Below are 24,105 nucleotides of genomic sequence, written 5' to 3'. Positions count from 1 at the left end.
ATTTTGATCTCGCTCCTTTGGAGTCATTGGAGGAAAGAACTCATTCGCAGGCTGATGGCCCTGAGCACACAGTGGGAAGGACAGGTGCTGGGGATCTGTGTGAAGCCAGCCATCCAGAGAGCAGGCAGAACCTCCAAGGGGAACGTCTCTACCCTTTAACCCACAAGCAAAGGCCAGGCTGCCCCAAAAACCCCCAAGCAAGCCTTTGCCATTGAGGCCAGAGTCAATTTATTTATTGTCAGGCTTCTAACACCAACTAACCACAACCGGTTCGGGAGTCCCTAAGAAAGGCAAACTGATTTTAACATTAGCACCTCAACCTGTGTGTGCAGTAATGTGGCACCTGAAACTCAATCCCTAAATGTCATTATACACATCATGTCCCCAGGGTTCTTCTTTGCCTCCACCCTGTGTCCTGGGGCAGCTTTGAGTAGGATTCCCCGTTATATACTCTGCAAACACTAATTCTCAGTAGCATATGTCATTATCACAATGATACAGTTCCTGCCATTATGGTGTAATATCAGTCCCGGTATATGATCAATTCTGCATGGGCAGAGACTGTAGCTGACTTCATTGCTCTCTATTCCAACTATCAGGAATATTCTTGGCATATTGCTTGCACTCCATAAATATCAGTTGGATGGGGAATGAATTAAACAAGGAGAAACCTCCTTGGGAAGGGAAATAGACACATAAAACGGAAGGCTATGTTTAGGGGAATCGGAAGATTATTTAGTGGATTAGCCACTCCTGTTGGATTACTGGGTCACAGCTGCTCCCTCTCCCACACCATTGATTAAGAGCTGACAACAAACCGAAACCGGTTTGGCTCAGTGGTAGAGTGTCGGTCTGCGGACTGAGGGGTCCCAGGTTCGATTCCAGTCAAGGGCATATACATCGGTTGCGGGCACATTCCCAGTAGGGGGTGTGCAAGAGGCGGCTGGTCAATGTCTCTCTCTCATCGACATTCCTAGCTCTCTATCTCTTTCCCTTCCTCTCTGTAAAAAATCAATAAAATATATTTAAAAAAATAAAATAAAAAGAGCTGACAACACTTTTGATTTTTCGGGAGTTCACTGAGTATTTATGATGTCCCTGGCCTGATGCTAGGCTGAGAGGATGTGAAATGATGGCAGGTCTCCTGTCATCTCTTGAGCTGTGATTTTCTGAGGGACACGCGATTTCCACTCGGCAGCACATTGTAGCTCAGAAATGGGTTACATGGTATAGATGATACAGGCCGCGGAAGTCTGGAAATGCAAGTGGTGACAGGCATTGCTTTTCTGCTCCTCTCTCAACAGAAGCTTCTAGAATACTGGCTGCTTTCTCTTTTAAGTTCACGGGTCTCTGGCCTTTCCCGTTCCCTCAGGACCTGGCATAGCCTTGCTGCATGCAAATAACCCACCAGCGCTCCCCTGGTACTCTGACCCTGCGCTCCTGCCAGCAGCCATGGGGAGCAGATCTGACTCCCCGGGTGGCAGCCTGGAGGACGGGGGAGCCTTTTGGGGCAGCTTCCACTGCTTCCATTTGCCCAGGCTTTGAACTTTCCAGCCCTTCTGGTTGCTCTGGGTTATTCCACTTTCCTCCTCTCCCAGAGAACCATCTGGTTTCAAGATAGTTGTAATGTGTGCCAGTGTGAGGGCCTAGAGGAGGCAAGATTAATTGCTCTCCAGTTAGAAAAAGGGAAAGCAGTAAATTTTTATGTTTAGAGAAATATGAGCTAGTGAAATACAGCCAGGACACTTTGCCCAGTCTTTTATTCTGGAGCAGAAAATGCCTACCACCGTTAGACAAAAGTTCATTTTCTCAGGCGCCTCCTTGCTTGGGTTTAACTCAGAATCTCAAGTCCCTTTGCCTTGGAAACTTTCTCAGAACCTGGACATGTGGATTGGCATAGTGCTGCTCACCAGCTTTCTGACCTTGAGCCAATCACTGAACAATATTTTAAAACAGGGAAAGTAAGTCTTGCCCTACCCATAGGAGACAAAATGAGTTTTTTTGTTTGTGTTTTAAATATATTTTATTTATTTTAGAGAGAAAAGGAGAGGGAGAGAGAGAAACATCAATGATGAGAATAATTGATTGACTGCCTCTTATACAACCCCAACTGGGGATCCAGTCCTCAACTTGGGTGTGTGCCCTGACCAGGAATTGAATCATGACCCTTCTGGTTCATAGGTCAACTCTCAACAACTAAGTCATGCCGGTTTGGCATGTCAGGTTTATACGTTCACATGAAATGAGATGTAGACATGAACAGGCATTGCCGATAATAAAAGAGATACCCATGTGCAAGGTGGTTGTATTGCTCACAGTGTTACCAGTTTCTCCCTCTAATTCTGTTCTCATTGGCATCACCCCACACAAAACTAGGCGTTTGAGGGAAATGTAAACAAACCTGCCTCAGGGAATTTGCAAACTAAAGGAGGCTTTAAGGATCATTGCATCTTGTGTTATAAATATAGACACAGAGCAAATGCTAAATAATAATGCCCACATATGCTAAGTGTTTGCTGTGCACCCAACTCAGCTCTAACTCTTCCACATGCAGTAGCTCATTTCATCATCAACACCATTCCCAGGAGGGAGACACTAATTAGCATTTTCATTGATAGATGAGGAAACTAAGGTCAAGTAACTCCCTCAAGGTTAGCTGTGACAGTAGTAGGGCAGTGGTCTGCAAACTGTGGCTCGAGAGCCACATGCAGTTCTTTGGCCCCTTGAGTTTGGCTCTTCCACCAAATACCATGTGCAGGTGTGCACATACAGTGCGATAGAAACTTCGTGGCCCATGTGCAGAAGTCGGTTTTCGGCTCTCAAAAGAAATGTCAATCACTGTACTGTTGATATTTGGCTTTGTTGACTAATGAGTTTGCCGATCATTGTACTAGGATCTACACACAAGAAATCTAGTCCTCAATACACTCTTCCCACTAGTACAGTTAATTGCTGCCCAGAAACTGAGGTCCAGAGAGGTGTGGACAAGTTGCCCAAGATCACTCAGCAATTAGGGATCACACACCGGTCTCCTGATCCCTAGGCCAGAGGTCTGTCTGTCTACCTCAGTATTTCCCAAACTTCTCTCATGATGAGAATCACCTGGTGGAGCTGTTAAAACACAGATTCCTGAATCCCAACTAAGAAGTGCTAAACTAGAATTTTTTAGAACATATAGGTAAAATTGCATACCTAACTTAGTGCTCTGTATATAAAATCTATCTTAGAGCACTAGTTAAGTATACAATTTTACCTATATGTTCCCAAAAATTCTAGTTTAGCACTTCTTAGTTGGGATTCAGGAATCTGTGTTTTAACAGCTCCACCAGGTGATTCTCATCATGAGAGAAGTTTGGGAAACACTGGTCTACCTGGACAAGCAGTAAAAGGGTAGAACTCAGATCCTAGCTGGCCATGCAGCAGTGGGAATGTCCTTAGGCAAGTCACTGGCCTACTTCAGATTTGGTTTCCTCATCTAGATAAAACTGTCATCAAAGGGTCTCTTCCTCAGTTTATTGTGAGAATGAAATGAGACCCTATATGCAAAGCACGAGGAAGAGCCTGGCTCTGGCTGCTCAGCAGATTGTAGGCATTAGTTCATATCATGCTGCTTCTTTCAGGAGAGTCATAGAGTGGCTGTGTGGCCATGGGATCCACGGGGCTGGCTGTGGAAGGAGAAAGAGGGAGAGATGCACCAGAAGCCTGTGTTTGCACCAGAGAGCAATAGACGGTCCCTAGGATAAAGATTAAAAAAAAAAAAAAAAAAAAAAACTAGCTGAAACCGTTTTGGCTCAGTGGATAGAGCTTTGGCCTATGGACTGAAAGGTCCCAAGTTCGATTCCGGTCGAGGGCATGTACTTTGTTTGCGGGCACATCCCCAGTACGGGGTGTGCAGGAGGTGGATGATCAATGTTTCTCTCTCATCGATGTTTCTGACTCTCTATCCCTCTCCCTTCCTCTCTGTAATAAATCAATAAAATATATTTTAAAAAAAAAACTAAAATAGAGGGAAAAGGTTAGAACCACATACAAGCCAACCCATTATATCTGCTCTCTCATCTCAACATTTCATTCATTCCCTCTCCCTTCAATGGACAAGGAACTGCCTCACTCCTCAGGGGACAGCATTGGCCCACCCCTCAGGTACTGCCTGCCCCTCTCAGCTTCCTGGTCCATCCTGTGATGGTTCTGACAGGCAAGTGTGGTTGGCCAATCAGCTGTCACGGCACAAGGATCCAGGCCAGGGAAGGAGAGCCTGCTCGCTCCTCCCGAGGGAGCCCTGGAGGTATACAAACTTTCGAAATTGCTTCTGCCTACTCAGATCGCTCTCCCTCTGTTAACAACCCCACAGACATCTTGTCTATGTTTCATAAATAAGCTTCTCTATTTATTCAGGGGAGTGAGTTTGTAGCTATTATGATTCAAATGACATTGACATGATATTTTCTCTTTCTCCCCCCTTGCTATTGAATCGGAAAAAGAGAATCCATAGGGAAAAAACATTCACAAAAACCCAAAGCAATTACTCTGCATATCGGTCCATGAAATAAATAAATGTGTATGCCAACTCTCTTTTTTTTGGGGGGTGGAGGTAAGGGAACTGATACATAATTTAGAAATTGTGGCTGCTTCCTGGTACCCAGAGCTGCAGCTGGCATGTACTAACGGGAGTCACGTGCTGCATTCATTAAGGCACCGAGCAGCGTTTTAATGCCTCAGCCGTTAACATTATCTGCAAGAGGGGCTGCGCACACAGTCAGATCCTGGGGATGTCAATCACCCCATTACACAGCGTCAGTTGCGTCATATGGGGTGTTACTTCTCATTAGGTTGTCTGAGTCAGCCAGTCAGTCAGATGTGACTGAGCAGATGGGCAATAGGGGAGGCAGGCAGAGTGTGGGCTGGGCAGGAGGTGCAGCAGCCAGCCCAGTGAGCACTGCCCCTCGGAGCCCTTGTGTTAAATGCCTGTCCTGATAGATCAGCTTAGCCTTATCCTGGCTCATCCCTTTCCCCAACTGAGCTCACCCCCAACAATCTGAAGGCCTGGCTCCAAAGTGTCCATAGAGTCTAGGATGTCAGTGCTGGGCCGGAATCTTCCCTGATATCTGGCTCCACAGCAGAGGAAACATGTCAGAGTGGCTTCAGAAGATGTCCCTACCCAGTCTGTCCACACTCAGGGGCCCCCTGGAGTGGCTGAGTCAGAGGTGACAGACTCTCCAAGGGCTGCTGAGTCATTTGGCCTCATGGCTTTTAACTTTTTGACTGTGACCCACAGTAACAACTTTATTTAAATCACAACACTGCATGGACACACACACAGACACGCCACTGCCACTGAAGCAAAATGTTCATAAAATATCCCTCCCATGTGTCGTGTACTTTGATTATTCTATTCATATTTTAAAAGCACAGGTGGAAGCCAGTGCATTATTTCATAAAGGGTTGCAACCTGCAGTTTGCATAGCATTCTTTTGGGGTTTTGCCAAGAAGCAGACCTGTCCTGAGGGCAGGCACTGATCTTGACAAAACAGCACACAAACATAGCGGGCAGGGGGAAGGGAGCTCTCTGGATGGCCAGTTCCAAGTGTAAAGGCAATACCAAGAGGCAGTGAGGGGGGCTGCGGAGTCCAGAGCACTGCTGGTGGGAGCTGGGGCCCCAACTTGCTGTGGGAAGCAGAGTTGTTTATATTTCCCCATGAGATGGGGCCCTCTAAGGGCATGTTTGTTAGGCTCGCAGGCTTCTCCAAGTTACAATTCATTTCCCCTGTTTTCTCTGTTCCTCCTCCTTTCCCCCTAGTTCCCCTTACTTTTCTTTTGTATTTTTAAGTAATTTTTAAAATATTTTATTGATTTTTTTACAGAGAGGAAGGGAGAGGGATAGAGAGTGAGAAACATTCATCAGCTGCCTCCTGCACACTCCCTACTGGAGATGTGCCTGCAACCAAGCTCTTGACCGGAATCAAACCGGGGACCGAAATCAAGCCAATGTTCTATCCACTGAGCCAAACCAGTCAGGGCCCCCTTACTTTCTTTTGCCTCCTCCTCTACTCACTCCTTTGCCTATCTTTACCAATACCAAAACATGTTCCTTAAATATATTTGACATTTTCTCATTCCTCATTCACAAGCTGCTAAAGAAATTCTTCAAAGTCCCTGCAGGCCAGAAACCTAACAGTCGAGTTGTGATCCATGTAGTGTGTGTGTGTGTGTGTGTGTGTGTGTGTGTGTGTGTGTGTGTGTGTGTTGAGCTGGAGAGCAGGCGATGATTCCATCCCAGCTATAGGAGAAGTTGAGAGTGTGGCTTTGAGAGAGGAATAAGCCTGCCAATCCCCCACACTAAGGAAATAATTTAAAACGAGAGAAGAAATCATTGCTTTGTTATTTTGCTTTCAGAAAAGCTGTCTCCCTTCTAAAGATATTAGTTTTACGTTAGATTCTATTGCTCTGTCAGCATCTGTGGTGAGTTGGAGCTGTGATACGAAAGAAGGAAGAAGGATAGAGAGCTAGAAACATCGATGAGACAAGATCATCAAATGGCTGTCCACTGTATATCCCTACTGGGGACGAGCTTGCTATCCTGGCATGTGCCTGACCAGGAATCAAACCAGAGACCTCTTGGTTCCTGGGTTGATGCTCAACCACTAAGTCACACCAGCCAGGTGAATCTTCACAATTTCTTAAGCCTTATGCCACCTACATGTCTATTTTTATAGGTCCTAGGACAGGTTCTTTAAACTCTCAGAGAGTAAGTTTCCTCTGCTACTAATTGAAGGTAATACTAGTAATAATAATTATTGCTGCAAGAATTAAATGAGATAGAATTTGCACAAGGTCTGGCCCTCAGAAAGTGCTAAGTCATGTATAGTCCATACCACTTCTTCACATTTCCTTCTTGGAAGGTTTTCTCACTCTTTTCCTGCCCTCTTCCTTGCTCCCTTTCTTCCTTGCTCTCTCTCCTTTCATGAGCTTAATCCTTGGCTCTGGGGGCTGGGCACCCTCTGAGCAGGCATCTGGTATACCCGTGATATCTGAAGGCAAATAGATTGTGCACCTGCTCTCCTGCTGCTCTGAGTGAAGCCCCACTGGGCGACAGCACCTACCCCGAATGGAGGTCCTAAGGGCCATGCCCCTGGTGGTCATCAGCCATCTGTCTGCTATTAGCGCCCATCAGGGCATCCTGTTGTGGCTTTGGAGGGCAGAGAAGGGCTTTGTGGCTCCAGGAATAACAAGGCCCAGGAATAACAGCCCCTCTACACGGACCTGCAGAGACATGCTTTCTGAGTTGTTCAGGTGCATTCAGATGGGAGTATCCAGTCCTGTCTGCCCATGCTAATGAAGGCCTGGCTTGGGATTATGAGAAAGAGACAGTGTCCACCGTGGAATTCGATAGAGCATTGACTTTCAAATCAGAACTTAGGCTCTGCTCTGCAAAATCACAGCACCCAACTAGCCTTGGTTTAGGGCACAGGTCCCAAGGTAAGGCTTTGGGACATGGGACAGGAGGTCCCACGCAACACAATGATTTTCCATTATGTATCGAACATGATGCAGTAAGCTGGCAACATGGGCAAATCATAGGCATCTCTCTTGATGGCCAAACCCCACTGTCATACCGTCCTGCTCCTGTAGGTCTGTGATTCAGAGTATAGGACCCATTGGATTTTTCTCAGATTTCAGATGGATTCAGAGATGAGAGTTCCAGTCTGCAATGCAGAGAAAAAATGGGTGGGGCCTGAAGCAGTAAATGTGTCTGGTAACACTGGTCCCAGAGAGGTGAGGATCCAGCAGGCCACCCATGGGTGGGGTCATCTGTTGGCAATTCATCCCTGAACATCTGGACCTTGACATCCAGCTGGGATGCGTTCAAGGAACACAAACTCATTTATCAGCCAGCAGAGCGAAGCCCCTTGAGGAAAGTGATGTCACCGTGCAGTTGTTGTCCAACACACACCAAATCTAAGCCAAAGTCATGTGGGGTCATGCATTCTCAGGGATTTTTCCACCACTAGGGGAAACTGGGAAATGACAAGACCCAGAGCAGTGTCTGTGTGAATGTGTAATTCCCACATAGACATTAATGCTATTCTTCCCTGAATCAAGGTTGTAGAACCACTAGGTAAAGATGACCATCAGAGGCCTTGTCCAAGGGGGCCATCAACCCAGTATGACGGGTTCCAGGGCTTGGGATTTTTAGGGAAATTATTTGGCCAACCTTTTAAGCATGACTTGAAGCCGCCCTGACCTGCCTCAGCCCCGACTGGACATGGATGGGTGAAACCCTGCCAGAGATTCCCATGGAATCTGGTCTTTGCTGGTGGGGGGCAGCTCAACCAGCACAGCTGGATCCTAGGGCACCCACAAAAGATGTCTCTGATTTGTGAGCCTGTTTGGGGTGTCACAGTGCCCGAATCTGTAGGACATCTGCCAAGTGGGGAGGAGGGAAGTGGGCAGTAAGGGAAAGAAAGGCGAGTGACAAAGAGGAGGGAGCTGGTGAGAGGGGGAAAATCTAAGATAGAGGGATTCCAGCTGGAGACTTAGGTAAGGCCTGTGGTAGGGTTCTGTTATTCACATGCTGTGAAATATACACTCAGGGAGGAGACAGCTGCCAGAAAGGACTGATTTAGTGATGAATTTATGATGTGGCCTTCCTCTTCCTTCCCGCAGACATTGGCAATGATGACGTTCCTCTTGACAAATACTTCCCAGGTATCCTAGAGTCCCAGGCCTCTGCAGGGGTCCGCAAGGCTGGTTCTCAGGAGGCTGTTTCATGCTGCGGGGCCTTCAAGCACTTGCTTTCTGCAGACACTTCAATCAAGAACCAAGGGGCCAGCTTCCCTGGTGCATCGCGCATCCTTCCTCCTCCCTCTTCCCCGGCCCCTTCCTCATGCGCTCAGTGGAGTGCTCATCAGCTGGGCTCCAGAGGGAGGAACACGCTGTCCTAAAGTGGGAGGCGAGACGGGAAATTGCCTAGAAAGCCAGGCACCACGCAAACAGCATTCGGAAAACAAGAGCTGTTACTTTAATTATGGCTCGTGCTGCTTGCTGTCTCACCACAGCCTTTCTCACACGTTCATCAGAAACCTGGTGATAAATCACTCTGTGGAAGCCAGAAGCTGCCAGAGCCGCTGCCTCCAGCTCTCTCCTCTCTGCTGCCCAGGCTGTATTCTCCTGGAGCCTCTAGGATTGGGATTCCAAGCCTATGTTGAACGGAGCCTGGAAATCAGACTGATGCCCCCAGTGTGGCTTTCACAGAGACAGCTTTAGCAATGAAGAATGGAGAGTATGTGTAAGTGTGTGTACGAGTCAGATTTGCAGCTAAATGATAGCCTGCACATTGGTGTGTTAGACACTTTTCTGACACTGACTCTTTGATGTTAGTGGTGAATAATAATAATAATAATAATAATAATAATAGTGTCATTATCATACAATGATATATATTAGCAGTTGTTATTTACTAAATACTTGTTATATGCATGACCAAATACACTGATCTCCAGTGTTCAGTCCTCTCACCACTCAGCCAGGTACTGAATATTATTTGCATCTTTCAGCTGTGGAAATTGAGGTTAAGCCTTTTGTCCCAGATCACACATGGAGGGTAGAGCTGAGGCCCTAACCCTGTCCTGTGCCCACACGGTGTGCTTGATGATCTCTTGGTGATGTATGTGCTCATGCTCCAGGGATCCTGCCATATGCACTTGGTGGCATCAGAGACAGATGCCAAGGAATTGTGGGTCAAGGGCAGGGTCCATGCTCTTGGAACAACCTCCAGCTGCTTTTCCCTGAGAGATGGTGGTGCGATTGGTGGAGAGTGCTCCTAGTCCCCACAAGTTGCTGGTGAGGGTGGGTTTCTTGCATTGTCCCGAGATAAAGAATTTTCTGAGACTCGCACAGGCGAATGAGTATGGCAGAAAGCTTTCTTTCTATGGAATTAAACACCTGAGTTTCCAAGGTCCCATTTCCCTCTGTCCCACCACAGAAGAAGTGTAGCTGCTACTTCAATAGGGCTAGAATTAAAGTGGTCTCTGTTCCAGGCTGGGACACAGTCCACTCCAGCATCAGATTAGCTTAGTTCATGTTTCCAGCTGCAGCCCATTAGTCTATCGCATGTGGTGTCCATAGGGCTACATGGCTAGGAAGGGCACACAGGTGAATGCAAGGAAGCCACAAGAGCACCAAGAGCCAAGAGCACAAACTCCTTTGTTTGGGGGGTACGTATCACCAAATTTTTATGGGCTTATAGTGGCCCTGCTCCCCCAACCTCCTTACCTCCAGCCAATTATCCCTGTTCCCAGATTCGGCAGCAAGCACCTTCTCTATGTTACCCCAACTTCAGTGTACATATCCTGTCTTCCCTTTGTTCAGTCCTTTCCCCTAACAAGGAATGGACCAGTGCTTCCTGGTGAAGTGGCCCGGATGGTCATGCTTATAATGCCTGGCCTTCCCTTGGCTCCTTTCCCATTATTAAAAAAGAGTTAATCACAATGGTATCATTAGCACAAGATTGAATATTGGCACTGGGAAAGGACCTCAGGCACCTTATAATCTTTTTTACAACCTTTTTCCACAAGAGAAAGCCCAGCCTCAGAGAGGTAAAGTCATTGACCTCAAAGCACACCTAGACCCAGCACCCAGTTTTCTGAGGCCCTGGGTTGCAATTTCTCTACTGTGTTTGAAGAGGATGGGGAGAAGTTTTTGAACCTTTGAAACAGTTAGTCTCTTCTTTCTCATGCCTTTCCTGGTGAGCAGGTAAGTGGCCCTTTGTAATTCAAGGTTAATCTTTGATATCACTGTGTTCAGCTCAAAGGCAGGAGGCTTCTGGCTCCCAGGTGCCTGCCCCAGGGGAGGTGGTCCCGCTGGCAGAGCCTAGTGGAAATGGCTGTCCACTGCTGGGAAGGGGAGGAGGCCTGCCTGGTGTGGGCCTTGATGCAGAACAAAAGGAAATCATTGAAATGGGGGTGGGGGAGGGAAATCCCTCAACAGAAAAGGTAGAAACTCTACACCAAGGAAGAGAGAACTCAGGATGAAGGAAAGCAGCATTTGGGTGGCCATCTTCCATCCCTCTTCTCTACTAAACCTAATTCACTTCAAAGCCCAGTTTTTACCCTACTTTCTCTGTGCCTGATCCAGTCCTTACCTACTTTGTTGTTGTGTTCTTAAAGTGAGTATAATTTATATACAGTCAAATTTAGCGCTCTTAGTGTATAGGTCTATGTGTTTCAACAAACCTAGTCATGTAACAATCTTCTTAATTAAGATATAAGATGTTGCATCAATTATAAATTTCCCTTGTTCCCCTTTTTGACAGTTCTAACCACCATCCCCTGTTTTCTGCCGCTATATTTTTGTTACTAGTGGAAATGGGGTCCTTGCAATATCAGAGAAAAATATTTTCAAGGACCTACAAGGAAATATGAGGTTTGCTTGTAAGATTTATTTGGGAGAAAATAGAAGGCTGCTGCGCCCAGGTGTTCAATACCTTTACCCCAGGCTAGACTGACAGGCCTCTATGCTCACTATCTTGGCTCCTACTGCTCATGCCTCATAGAAGCAGCCTCCCCCCACCCCTCCTCTCCTGCTCCCCCTGACAATCCACTACATGGGGAAAGGGAGAGGGATTGATCCCCTTAGTGGGACAGTGCTTCAATCCCCTGGAGTATATGAAGCTGCAGGCTTATTCTCCCCAGTTGATTATGCTTAATCATGTCTGATTCCCTTTCCTCTCTTGTTTATTAATATCAATTACCTACACTAACAGTATTGCCCTTTCAAGAGTGTGAATGGAATCAAACAGTATTTAAGCCTTCAGATCTAGCTTTTTTGGCTCCATATAATGCATTTGAGGTTCAGTCACATATTGTGTGCATCTCTAGTTCCTTCTTTTTTAATGCTGAGTAGTATTCTATTGTGTGGATGGTACCTTAGTTTTTTTTAATCTACTCACCAGCTAAAAGACATTTAGGCTTTCCAATCTTGGGAAGTTATTAATCAAGCTTCTACAAATATTCACATGCAGGTCTGCATTTGAACTTCTGTACCCCTATTTCTTGGGCTTGCTGGGGTTTAAGATACGGATATATTGAACTTGGACCTCTCTGTGTTTTATCTCACATCGCTTAAAGTCAGTTCCATAGATATTGTTTTTTAGGGTTTTTTTTTTCTATTTATTTTTAATCAACCAAAAATTGTTGAGTACAGGTAGGTGGTAGGCACTATACTGGCATTGAAGACACAAAGATCAGTGAAATGCTTGTCTAAGATTTTTATATGGCATCCAACTTGCTGATTGAGTGGTAGGCATTGTACTTTATCATAGTATGGAGTTGGGACGGTAATGCACTGGCCAAGCCAGGACATATTGGCACAGGATCGGCTATAAACAACCAACAGCTTGATTATTTATAAGCAATAAAACAGTGATCATCTGAAGACAAACCCATAGATTCTGACTCATAGGCATTTCCTCACTCAGATGTGTGGCAAGAGCAGACTTTGCAACCCATACCCTCATCTTCACAACTTCCCTCAGACTTTAAAACATCCAGAGGAAACAATCTAAAATATTAGATAAAAATAATATATTATACTGACAGTTTTCTCTGTGTACAAACTTAAAGAAGCATAGTCACAATGTTTCCATAACATAAGGGCTTCTCGTTCAAGCTCCTGATACCTTAATATCTTCTGTAATATCATTGCTCAGCCAGTGGCTGCATTTCCCCAGTGAGATCAAACTCACCAAGCTAACCATCTCAATGAATCAAGCACTGTATTTCAAGTGGGCCATGCTTTATGGACCTTCATGATGTGTTAGAACTTGTGCTCCATCATCATCATCATCATCATGATCATCATCATCATCTTCTTCATCATCTCTCCTATAGATAATATTGAATAGTAGGAATCTTTTATATTAAGTCAGTATTTGTCACTCTATTACTTCATTGATTGATCTTAGGTTTGGTCTTTGGGGCCATTCAAACTAAGTGGAATTTCTATGAGACATTTCAAAATATCCCAGTGACTATATCTTCTTTCAGTCTTTTCCTCTCTAGGCGGAAAGCTAAGTAAGCTCCCCGATTCCTTCTGGTACTTGTGATAAGAATCATAGGCCTATCATCTAGTCTATTCATCATGTAGAGCACTCGGACATGATTCTGTTTGCCCAGGAATCCCTAACTGCTTGTAATGCTGCAAATGTAGTTTGTTGTGGCCTCTGTTGGTCTATTAGTACAGCCCCATATATCAACTCCTGGGGAAGTTATATTGCAATGATGATATATTATGCCTTTTTAGAAACTAAAATTTCTAAGCTTTTTTCACATTCTACTACTGAGCCTTGTTTTCTTTAACTGCTTTGAGGTCATTGTTCCTTTTTTATTAAACCCGACCCACTTCCGACATTTGCCAACCCTTTGAAATTCAATTCTATCATGATATTACTTATCTATTCCAGCTTTGGATCAAGTGAAATTGTGATCCCTGTGCCCACTGCATTTTTATCTAATTCCGATTTTTAAAATGTTAAACAGGATAGGGTCAAGGATGCAGACCTTCCTTCAGGTTGACAGGGATCCAATATTCAGAACACTATGCAGACTGTCATTCATTCAAGTACCAATCCACTCAACACCAGGGATCACCCTGAGGACTCTGGGAAATGTCCTGCTAAAATATAAAAAGTGATGGCTAGCAAATTTTCCAAGTAACTTATTATAAAAAGGATGTAACGTTGGACTGCTTGAGCTGTGTCATAGTGATTCAATGCTTGCTTATAATAAGGGCTGTTTTCCTCCCTACGTGCTCATAATCGTCCTATTAACAATTTTTTCAATAGTCTGTTTTCTTAAAAGCAGGCACTGTAACAGCTAAAATTCTGAATATTCTGGATAAATATGGATCATTTTTTTGTTCTCAATCACCTTATAGATTGGCATAGAATGTAGGGCTTCAATGATGTATATATGAACAAATCTATAAGATAGTTTAAATATATATACTTGGGAGCCACCAAAACCTTTCAGAACCTGGGTGGTGAAACTGTACCGAAGTAAGTACAGGAGGCTCCCTTGCTGGAGCCTGCAAGAGGCGTGGGGCCTTTGATATTAGTAGATCCAGAAGAGCAGCTATTTGGCTAACTCTTATGGTAGGTAGATAGGTGACCTATGCTCTGTGTGGGATGCTAATGCATGATACAGTGCTGACATGTAACTGGATGGAGAGGTGACATTCATATTATCCCATGCAGCCAGACTAGATGCCTTTACACACACACACACACACACACACACACACACACACACACACCACTATTACTAAGTCTGCAAGCTTTTGAGACTCTTCCTCCATTCTTCTCAGCCTCTTTCCCTATCACAGAGGGCCAGCTTTCCCCATGGAAGCATTCCTTCAACAAAATCTTAGACCCTAACCAGATTCATGGTTCCAGTCCTTTATGGGAAGGCTCTCAGCAAAGTTTTAGCTCAAAGGTAGAGGTCTAACTTGGTGGTCCAAGAGTCTGATGGTGGAAATTTCCACAGCAGCCCAAGCACAGAGACACTTGAGAGCCCATGGGCCTTTAAATGCTGTACAGCCATCTCTTACTCTGCCTTGTTTGTCTGCAAAATAGCACCTTCTTGCTGCTAATCTTGGACCAAGACCAAGCCTATGCATGCCAAGGGCTGGCTGCAGCTGCTGCATTGCCCTTGAATATTTCAACTCCATTGCTGAGCCTCTACTGACAGCACCTGATGCCTGCACTGGCCCAGTGGCTGCCACACAGAGATTTTGAGGCTTGCTGAGCCTCTGCAAGGGAACGATCATGCTTTCCTTGAACAACACACACACACACACACACACACACACACACACACACACACAAATGAGAAAATTTATTGTCTGCAAGAGTATCTGCAACAGTGCATCTTGTTTTTGGGAGACAGGCTGATTAAAAATATTAAAGATTGTGATGTCCTGCTCCTCCCTGGGGCCCCCCTGTCTTCTCGTCTCTGTGTTTATCTTTTGCTGGAGGCACATATCGGAGCTTAAGGCTGACAGTTTCATTTAAAATTATTTAGATGATGCCAAACACAAGATCTGTGTACAGGTGATTTTTCTTCTCTCTGTGGCCCCGGCTTATTACCAAACCGGGATGTGGCAGCAGGCTGCAGATGCCATTAATTTCCAAGGCTCCGGTTTGCACTTGCCTACTTCCCACTCCTTCCCCCAGCACTCCATGCATCCACACTGCCCATGGAGACGACTTCCTCAAATTTATAGCACCTGCAAATTGTGTGCATCCTCGGATGGATGTAAGTGTGCTGCCTCTGCCTCCCAGCCTCCACCCTGGCTCCAGAAGCTGCAATGAGCTCTGGACTGTGGGCGAGACATAACGGAAGACATGGCATGGGCGTGCTGGAGGAGCAGTTGCCATTGCCACATGTGTCCTTCTTGATGCAACAATGAGAGACGAAAGGAAAGGTTCTTGTTGTTGTTAATCCTCACCCGAGGATATTGTTCCATTAATTTTTAGAGCAAGAGGGAGAGGGGGAGATAGAGAAAGAGAAACATCCATGTGAGAGAGACACAGCTATATTAGTAGGTTGCCTCTTGCAGGTACCCCGACCAACTGCGGCTGGGAATCGAGCCTACAACCAAGGTACATGCCCTTGACCAGAAGCAAACCAGGAGCTTTTGATGGGGAAAATTAGACCTTTTTGGGGGGTGGGGGGGTGGGGGGGGTAGCAATCTGAATATGCACCAGTAACCTAATGCATATTCCTGTTAGCCTATAGTCTAGTCACTGCAGTTCTCAGGCTTCCTGACACTCTCTCTACTGAGCCAAACCAATGAAGGTGGAAAGTTCTTGTTTTTAAGAGAGTAAAAGAAGAATCCTCTCAGAGGGGAGCTGAGGGGTGTCCATAAAAAGTCAAAGAAAGCCCAAACCAGTATGGCTCAGTGGATAGAGCGTCGGCCTGCGGACTGAAAGGTCCCGGGTTCAATTCCGGTCAAGGGCATGTACCTTGGTTATGGGCACATCCCCAGTGGGGGTGTGCAAGAGGCAGCTAATCGATGATTCCCTCTCATTGATGTTTCTAACTCTCTATCCCTCTCTCTTCCTCTCTGTAAAAAATCAATAAAAAATATATATTTTTTAAAGTCAAAGAAAATCAATGTGTGATTAGAGATGGTACAACAGGTAATGCAGAAAGACTCCCAGATGGAAATCATGAGATACCACCAAGGGAAGTGCAGAGCTGGGAAGGAGGGAAGAGACGGGTGTTTCAGGCCAGCACGCTATCCCCGGCCCACTACTGCTCATGGGAGCTGCTGGTCAGGTCACTGTCAAGAATCCAGAGAACCTATGCTGACCCCAGGCCCTCCAGCCCTACCCTGAGGCCAGGAAGGAGGAACACTCACCTTCCTGGCAGCCTGGCTAACACAGGTGTCACAGTGATCACACTCCTCATTAGGCAGGTATTGGGAGAGATTGTTGGGTAGACACTAGAAATGGCACATGTGCCCTAGCCAGTTTGGCTCAGTGGATAGAGTGTTGGCCTGCAGACCAAAGGGTCCTTGGGTTTTATTCCGGTTAGGGCACACACCTTGGTTGCAGGCTCCTCCTCGGCCCAGGCCCTGGTCAGAGCTCAAACAGGTGGCAACCGATCAGGGTGTTCCTCTCACGTAGATGTTTTTCTCTGACTCTCCCTCTCTCTTCAAACAAAATGGCACAAGGTTTGTGTGTTCAGTCTGTACTGGGTGGCTGAGGTTATGCAGCATTAGACGCCTCCGTTCACTTCAATGCATATTCTTACCACCATATAAGCTACCACAGTGTCAGGAAAGTGGGGTTGCTCTCCAGCCGGCCTGGGGCCATGCTGATTCCTAGGTGAACACTTTTTCTTCCTTGTGCTTTTGTTTTTTGAATAAAACTTGCCTTTCCCTGTCCTTGTCTCTCTCCCTCTCTGTGTCCACATCCTCCTCTGCCACTAGAAAAAAAGCAGTTTGTGCTCTTCATGCATAAAAACTACTCCCAGATTTTCTGTGGGATTATTAGCTGGCTGCTATCCCTCAGCCTTCTGACAATGAAAGCACTGCAGTTACTCCCCATCGCTGCTGATAAAGGAGCCTCCTCTCTTTGAAAGCAAGTATTGGGGAGAAGCGGAGGTGGGGTTTTCTGCAGAATGCATTGTGGGGTTTTTGTTTGTTTGTTTGTTTGTTTGTTTGTTTTTAAATATATTTTATTGATATTTTTACAGAGAGGAAGAGAGAGGGATAGAGAGTTAGAAACATCCATCAGCTGCCTACTACACACCCCCTACTGGGGATGTGCCTGAAGGTACATGCCCTTGACAGACTTGAACCTGGGACCTTCAGTCCACAGGCCGATACTCTATCCACTGAGCCAAACCGGTTAGGGCCAGAATGCATTGTTTTTCCCTTGATTTCTCGTGTCTGAAACTAGGTCTGCTTCCCATGTGCACCTCTGAGTGGAGACCTCACCTGAGTTCTAGGAGTTCAGGGCTGATGCATGGAGGGTCTGTCCTTGGCCAGTGGTCCTGAGAACATGTTTTGGGCAACAACAAAGGCTCAGAGATTCAGAAAACTCCCATGTTCCCCAATTATACCTGCTTTTTAGACAGAGAGCTCCACTAAGGTATGGAAATATGATGGAAAATGGTCCTGAGAGAGCTGGTCCCCACATAAAAAGAAATCAGGGTCCTGTGAACCTCATCACTCAGGACATTGATCCTTGCACTTCCAACGGGGATCCGAGCCACAGAGGGATCTGTCTGTCTATTTGTTTGTTTATCCTTAGTGGGCACTGGACCAAGAAGTAGCAGTCACAGTCATCTGGGTGATAAAGATCCTACCCCAGGCATCACAGGGACCTGGTCAGCCTGCCCTTACGCACAGTCTCTGCTGAAGGGGGAGAATTGGAGGGGGGGGGGGGGGTGATGTCTCTCAAGAATCTCAGAGCTAAGGAGTTGGGCTCACACCACGGATCATACTAGCTGGATAGCCATGGGGAAGCCAAAAAGGCCCTCAAGCCTCGTGTGTGCAGAGATGAAAACAAATGCCTATGCAATAGTTTTCCTTCTGCAGTGCCTACTAAGCCAATGTTCTCATGTATTGGCTTGGCTCGACTGAAGGCGGTATCCTTGGCTCCTTCCTACAAAGGAGAGCACACACGTGGCCTGGACCAGCTCCTTTCAATCCCGCACACCACTAAGAATGTGTAGCCCTCTGCCCAGGCCCTAGGCTCCAGTGGAGGAAACGTCTCTCCCTGAGTCAAAGAAGGAGAATGCCTTCAGAGGGGGAGCCCACCTGAGACCACCGATGGACTGTGGGGTGAGCAGAGACGGCGTCCTGGCCATGGAAGGCCTGAGAGGCAGCGGGGCCCACAGGCTGGGCAGCTTCCGAGGGCTCGGGCACAACAGCCGGCTGGGCATCCAGGCTGCTGCCAGCGGAATGAGTTTCCATTTCTCAGCCCATTAAGCTCAGGAAACTCCAAACATTCAAAAGCCTTTAATGGTGATAAACCAGCGTCAAGCCCACCATTCCAAACACACACACCCCCACCCCTTCCCAATGAAGCTCTACCCCAGCTCCAAAGCCGGGGTCCCCGAATTCTTCTGACTGAATGAGGGAAGGATTATATGGGTGCAGAATTAAGTGACGGCACCAAAGCCCAGGTGAGTGGAAGTGGTCTATGCCTTAGGCCTTGCTGGCCATTGGCCACAGACGTGGAGATTCTAGAAGGTTCACACCACAGCAGCAGCACGCACATGCCCCTCCACTGCACGGTGGCTGGGAGCCGAAAGACATGCTCAGATAACCCCAAATGCCCCGGGGCCCCCCGTGCTGCTGCCTCTCACCCATCTTTCATGCACACTGCCACCACATGCCATTAGAGTTCATTTCCTACCCTGCTGTGACCTCCGTGGCCCCAGATCAACGATGCTCCTTATGGCCGGTTCTGCTCTCCCCTCTCTTCCTGTCCCTCAGAACCCATTGTAACTCACTCCTCCCTCCTCAAGCACATGGAGTTCACAGTCCTGCCCCCAACATGCCTTCTGTCCCAGCCAGGCCTGTCTCTTTAAGAATGCCCAAGTGCACGTGTCCATTGGTGACTTTGCATACCGGAGTCTTCTGGCCTGACGTGGCTTTCCTCCATCCACACTCAGTCCTGCGTGGGGCCCATCCCTCCTGCCTGAAGCCACCTTCTCTCCTCTGCAAAGCCTTCTCTGAAACACCATTCCACAACGATTTCTCCCTTGCCTGCTCCTTTACATTATTTCTGCACTGCACAGTTAACACCTGATGGTACATTCTCCTCTGGCTCTCTGTACCAACTAATGCACTCCTTAAACATCTCCAGAAAAGAAACACTCACCTAGCAAACTCTGTTTTATGTTTCACCACCAGGTTTGCAAACACATACCTTGGCCCTGTATATCTCCCTCAGCATCACCTGGTTATGCCTGTAGTTCCATATAGCTGGCACTCAGCACATGCTTATAATAGAATTATTGCTAATTGTTTTTCCTTCATCTAAATAGACACTTTTCCTCCATAATTCTGAAAACGGAAGAAAGGGGATTTACTCTGTTCAATGTATAATATTGAGAAAAAGTTTGAATGTGTTTTTAAATGGCTGACATAGACTGATTTCTGTATAGAGACAACGAGAAGCGAGCCTGAACCAAACTCTGCCACTAGTCCCTTGTCAGTCTGAACCCCTGCTCCCCTTGGTAAAAGGCGGAATCTGGACCATGTCTCCAGGCACCTCCCCATCTATACATTCCGAATGCAGTCCCACTCTCTGGTCCTGTGGGAGCCCTCACAAGAGAGCAGCCACACCTGGCCCCCTCACCCAGAAGCCCCCGGGCCTGTCCTTCCGCGTTGCTAATCTCATGCATGAGTTACTGCACGGCAGCTCCATTAGCTGCCACGGCATCTGTGCTGATGAGAAAAAAAATAAAGGTAAGCACCTAATCTGACTGCCAATTTATAGTTCGGCGTCCCTAAGCCTTTCCCTCCTTCCCGTCTCAGGGAGTACCCAGCAGTCCTTTGTCTGCCAAACGCTTCTTGCTCACTATTCGCCTACCGCCCTTCTGCTTGTACACGTGTTTTGAGGGCCCTCTGCTATCCCTGGAGGATTCATGGAGGATCAGCAAGAGCCTTTCCCCCAGCAGAAGCAGGAGCTTATCAGATGCCCCCAGTAAGACTCCTCTAGGTAGCTACCGCCCCCCAGCCTCTGGCTCTGCTGTGGTCCAGCCTGGCTGGGGTCAAAGGCCATTCCAAATGCAGTGGCTTTGCAATCTGTCTTCAATATCACCAACATCACAGGCCCCCTAGCTGGCGGCTGCAACACAGGGCCTCAGCCCCAAATGGAGGTGCCGACCCGGAGGCTGGCTTCAGTAGCTGCTTCTGGGGAGGCAAGCCTGCAGGACTCCGGGTGCAGTGTGATAAGAAATATATGTGGGGCCAAAACTGGTTTGGCTCAGTGGATAGAGCGTCGGCCTGCGGACTGAAAGGTCCCAGGGTTGATTCCGGTCAAGGGCATGTACTTTGATTGCGGTCACGTCCCCAGTAGGGGGTGAGCAAGGGGCAGCTGGTTGGTGTTTCTCTCTCATCGATGTTTCTAACTTTATATCCCTCTCTCTTCCTCTCTGTAAAAAATCAATAAAATATATTTTTTAAAAAGAGTATGTTTTCTCATTCATAGGAAGTCCCTTCTGCATTTATGCTAATGAGGTGGGTTAGGGTGGTGCCCCTAGATAGATAGCCTGAGGATGCTCTGGTCACCAGAAAGGCCACGTGATTGTAGGGTTGGATCTTCCAGCCATGCCCCAGTGACCTCTGGGAAGGGGAAGGAGCACGAAGCTGCAGGGAAACTCTGGAAGGAGATCTGGGTTGGTAAATGGATTCCAGGGTGGCTCATGCCAGTCCACGGGGCAGATTCTGCATTTCTTAGGCTCCTTCCAGACCTTTCTATGTACTTCTTCCTGCAGCTATTCATCTGTATCCCTTATAATAAATCAGCAAACAGAAACATATATTTCTCTGAGTCTGTGAGCTGGTCTAGCAAATTAATTGAGGGCTAGAGAGACTTCCGGTATATAGCCAGTCGGTCAGAAGCACAGCTTGGTCTTGGGACTGACCTCAGAAGTGGGCAGACCTAGAGTCTTAAGCTGTGGTGACTGATACCAACTGCAAGAAGAGAGTGTCAGAACTGAGTTTGTGGGACCCCAATCGGTGTCTTCTGAGAACAGGAGAATTGTTTGGTGGGAAACACACATGAGAATAGGGGAGGGGTTGCTCTGGCCTAACGCACCCCCTTTCCTTCCGCCCGATCTGTATGGGCACAGAACTGCACAGCAAAAGAAGACGCTGGATGTCATGGGTTCAAGGGCTCCTGTCAGCACCAGGTCATCCTGGTCCCCACAGGACAGAGTCTGCTTTCCATCCCAACATCTCAGCTTTCAGAGTCTGCCCTTGGGATTGCCACAGCTGGGGGCACAGGCAGGGCACACCGGGTGCACAGGCACATATTCTAAAGACATGCCTTTCTCTGCCCTCCCCTCACGTCAGACTGGAAACTAATGTGTGGGGCAGAGAAGCAAAGCAAGTGGGGACCAGGCCAGGTGGGTGGGAACGTTACAGGGGAGACGATGGACGCGTGGTGCAGGGAGAGGGGGAGACAGGGAGGGGGGATGCAGCATTGACCTGCCCTCTGCCCCTCACTCCTCCCTCAGGCTCAGACAGGGCAAAGGAAACCTGAGCCAGGGTCTCTGAGCTCTGTGTTATGGGCCTCAGCAGGAACTATCAGGCCCCCGTTTTTAAACAAAAATCAGGAGATACTGCAAGCAGGAGCTGCCCTGACTTCACCAGCCCACGGGACTTAGTCTGGCTGTGTGGCCAATCAGCCACAGTGCCAAGGGTCTTCAAACTACGGCCCGCGGGCCACATGCGGCCCGCAGAGGAGTCTGATCCGGCCCGCCAGGTTTTTTGGGCAGTGAGCGCAGCCGAGGTGTTACAGTAGGAATTAGTAGTTCATATAGTCCGGCCCTCCAGCTCTCTGAGGGACCGTGATCTGGCCCCCACTTTAAAAAGTTTGAGGACCCCTGAGCCACACCATGGAGGGGTCACTGAGCCACAGAGTGAGGATCCAGCAAGCAGCCCAAAGAACCAGATGACCCAGCTTTCTACATTGTCTTATTTGCTTCCTGGTATTCCCTGGGAATGGGTGTGAAATCCAACTGCCGGGGACACACCAGGGCAGGGAGATTAGGCGGGGCAAAGCCCCAGAACTGGGGCACCTCAGAACGGGATCCCTCCTTATCCTAATTCCAGATGCAGCGCAGCTCTGGGCCCTCTGCTCTGGAGGCCCAAACCAAGATTCCAAACCTCATAATGAAACATCTGTCTCCCCCTCTGCCCCCCTCTCCCACTCATCCAGTCCCACATCTAACATTATCCATCACCGCGTCTCCGTGGCAGGCAGAGAGAAGGGAAGAGCAGACGGGGAAATTAATAATTGTAGTGTCAAGGCGCGGGATGCAATCAGAATTCAGCGTGGAAGCAAATACAAATACAAACAAACCCGATATATTCTTCTGAAAGATGCTGGGTCCCCCCGCCTTTCCCAAGAGCTGCCAATGATAGTGCTCAGCAAAGAGATGAATCAGCGCTAATGGGGAGATTAGGACTTGATTCTCAGGCCTGGTCTGCGCCACCTCGGAGAGCACTCTATTGGAAATTAGAGCAGGGATTGGGGGGCGGGGAGGAGGCAGGCCTCGGAAGACACAACCAAAATCCATCAGGACCCAATGGGAAGCAAAGGGAAGGGTGTCTTGTAAGTCAATGGTAAGCACGTGAACTCTGAGAAAATAAAGTGATGAAGGGACAGGGACGGGGCAGCCCAGGAAGAAGCAGAGAGAGAGAGGCACTGCCCTGACCTTAGTGTTTAGAGGTCAGAGGAGCATATTGGGAGATCCACCCCTAACCCTCTTGGTCATCCCCAAACCAAGCTGGAACCTCTCCACTTTTGAATCACTCCTCTGCCTCCTGCCAATTAGAGCTCAAGCTCCTGTAGCCTGAAGCTCTGCCTGCGCATGACAATCTCTGGGAAGTGATCTGGGGCTCCCACTGGGGCTGATTTTCTTGTCAGGACAGCGCAGCTGCAATTTCAGTCAGGAGTATGCACCCTCTTGCCTCCTGGTTAATGGATGCAAAGAGCCCAGCATGATACTGCCACGTAGTAGGTGCTCAGCTTAATCCCCAGTAGGGGGCATGTAGGAAGCAGCCCATCGGTGATTCTCTCTCATCATTGATGTTTTTTATCTCTCTCTTCCCCTCTCTTCTTCTCTGAAATCAATAAAAATATATGTTTTTGCTATTGTTTTATTTTAGAAAAAGAAAGAAAGAACAGAATATAGATGATACATTGAGAGTTTGGAACAGTTGCTCACAATTCCCTTTCCTCCATTTCCTGATACCCGCACCCAGCCCAAGTCAGGAACTGCTTTGCGACAAGGTGGGGTTTAAAATGAATCGCCCTGCAGTTGCCTTGGTAGAAGGTGCCTAACAAGAGCCTTGTGAATCCATAAATACCAGCAGATGTTGCCTTCTCCTATCTTCCACCATCAGGGCCTAGATTGTATGAATGGACTTGCAGGAGCTGAGGATCTGCCCCAACTCCTGTCAGACTGGCTGGGCACAGGTGGTCAGGGCCACTGTCTAAGTCTCTGCCATGATTAAATCAATGTTCTAAAACCAGAACGCTCCTATCTGCATTCCTGTTGCTGACTCTATAATTGGATTGGACCTCAGTGATTTTTAAAGTCAGCCACAATTATATTTTAATTTCTTACATGCCTCGAAGTACAATTAGCTGCTGGCTGTGAAATTTCACAGCCAACTTTCTGCTTGGGTTCCTGTAACAACTGCGATCGATTCAAATGGCAAGCTTCCTGGGGATACTCTGGGTCACGATAAAGATGGAGGCCCCCAACGTGGGTTAAGCATTACAACCCAGTCACCACAATTTCACAAACTGCATTATCCGCCGTGAGCCACAGGTAATCAGCACTGGCCCTA

This window comes from Pipistrellus hanaki (assembly GCF_964339955.1).
Source record: "Pipistrellus hanaki genome assembly, chromosome: 19".
NCBI classification, from domain to species: domain Eukaryota; kingdom Metazoa; phylum Chordata; class Mammalia; order Chiroptera; family Vespertilionidae; genus Pipistrellus; species Pipistrellus hanaki.
This window is presented reverse-complemented; position numbering follows the sequence as displayed.